This window comes from Tachyglossus aculeatus, chromosome X4 (genome assembly GCF_015852505.1).
Source record: "Tachyglossus aculeatus isolate mTacAcu1 chromosome X4, mTacAcu1.pri, whole genome shotgun sequence".
NCBI lineage: Eukaryota > Metazoa > Chordata > Mammalia > Monotremata > Tachyglossidae > Tachyglossus > Tachyglossus aculeatus.
In genome coordinates this window covers 4,622,028-4,624,213 of record NC_052098.1, presented here as the reverse complement: position 1 = coordinate 4,624,213, position 2,186 = coordinate 4,622,028, and the positions used below count along the sequence as shown (strand labels likewise).

General features: G+C 43.6%; 1 non-coding gene across 1 annotated transcript; it reads left to right on the top strand.

Moving 5' to 3' along the window:
• Nucleotides 1–1,621: 1,621 nt before the first annotated feature.
• Nucleotides 1,622–1,759, top strand: LOC119948281. The gene has a single exon (XR_005456688.1). It is a non-coding gene; the product is annotated as a small nucleolar RNA SNORA7 (small nucleolar RNA).
• The last annotated feature ends 427 nt before the right edge of the window (nt 1,760–2,186 follow it).

The window sequence follows — 2,186 nt, the reverse complement described above, 5'->3', positions numbered from 1 at the left end:
AGAGCCAGGGTGGGAGTTCTGTCAAGGGCTAGAACTGGGGATTTCTATACTTCCATTTACTGCCCTTGGGGGTGAGATGCTTAAGTGTGGAGACATGGACTCCTGAAATCTCTCCAGCTACAGGAAAGGGTGAAGAGGACGATGGAGAATCTTGGAACCAAATATGGGGGTGGTTTGTAGACCTTTGAAGATGGTTGATGGCACAAAGCAGGGGAGGAGGCTGAAAGATGGTAGAAATGCATCTGATGGAAACCAAAATTCAAAATTGAAATGAATTTTCAATTCATTCAATTCAATGCTACAGAGGGAATCAGTAGCATAGATTCTGCCAAACTGCTGAGTTTGGATTGGACACTTTGAGTCTCCCCAGATGATGCTGTGTACATCAAGGTGTAGGGAGGCTCCAGGTAAAGACTAGAGAAGTCTGGATTCTGAGCTTAACTCCAGTGGGTTAAAAAAAAACAAAAAAAAACAACAACCCAAGTTGGATAGAATAATTTTATGTGTGTAATGCAGCTCCCATCTAGATTGAACTCAAAGCACGTCATCAATACCATTTCTACGTTCCCTCAGGCCAAAAATAAACTTTTGCCTCTGGGGAGATTCTGACTCAATGAGCCTACAGGGTGATATATCACAATTATTTCATCTTCATTTTATACTTGGGGGAAAATAAAACATCAGAGAGGGCAGGTAGCTTTCCCCAGTTCACACAGGATTTCAGTGGCTGAATAGGCACTGGAGTGCACATTTGGTTTAAAATGGTCTACACGTGATATTTCAGAATATCATGGGAGTGTGGCTACTTTAGCAGCAGCAGTAGTGGCTCCTAAGGCAGCTCAAAGGCTACATCTTGCTGGACTCCCTAATAATATATTAGGAGTAGTGGAAGCAGTAGTAGTGGTAGCAATAGTATTAGTGGTATTAACAGTAATATTAGAAGTAATAATAGCAACAGCATTAACAGTAATAGCAGCACCAATTTTGGTTTGTATGTTTGTTTTTTAATTGATATCTGTTAAATGCTTATTATGTGGTAGGCACTAAGGGCTGGGGTAGATACAAGATAATCGGGTTGGACATAGTCTCTGTCCCACATGGGGCTCACCAGTCTTAATGCCCATTTTACAGATGAGGTAAATGAAGCACAAGGAGGTTATGCATGGCTCAGTGGAAAGAGCACGGGCTTTGGAGTCAGAGGTCATGGGTTTGAATCCTGACTCCACCACATGTCTGCTGTGTGACCTTGGGCAAGTCACTTAACTTCTCGGAGCCTCAGTTACCTCATCTGTAAAATGGGGATGATGACTGTGAGCCCCACGCGGGACAACCTGATCACCTTGTATCCCCCCCAGTGCTTAGAACAGTGCTTTGCACATAGTAAGCGCTTAACAAATGCCATCATCATTATTATTAGTAGTAGTAGCAGTAGTAGTATTCATTATTATCATTATTTATTGAGTGCTTACTGTGTGCAGAGCACTGTAATAAGCATTTGGGAGAGTACAATATAACAGAGTTGGTAGACAGATTCCCTGCCCACAAGGTGCTTATGGTCTAGAGGGGGTGACAGATATTAATATATAAACTAAAAACTTATGGATATGTACAAAAGTGCTGTCACCTCTCAGCGTCATACCTGGAGAGTTTCCAGTACTCTACCAGTCTCGACAATGGGAGGGAGAGTCAAACAGAGGCCTACCCATTCCATTCCTAGCTTGGCCAATGGCTAGCAAATGGAAGGCAATCTGCTACAAGTCAAAACTCACCTGTGCTGGGCAGCAGCAACATAGGAGAGAGTCGAGGGTGGAGACTCAGCTTTACTGCACGGAAGGAGGCAATGGTAAACTTCTTCCGCATTTTTACCAAGAAAACCATATGGATCCACTACCAGAATGACTGCAGATGGAGGTGGGGCATTCCGGGAGAGATGTGTCCATGGCATCGCTATGGGTCGGACACAACATGACAGCATAAGACAACAACAACATGAGTGCTGTGGGCTGAGGGTGGGGTGAAGCATCCGTTTACAGTACCTGACCCTGTTATCACTGTTGCTTCATTGTCTCTTGATCCTCTTAAGCTTTTTCTCAAAAAGAGCTGCCATTGTTTTCAGCTGAGATGCTACCTTGGAAGAGCAGCATGTTCTGTATCCTTAAAATATTTCCTCTGCACCCCTAGTTTAC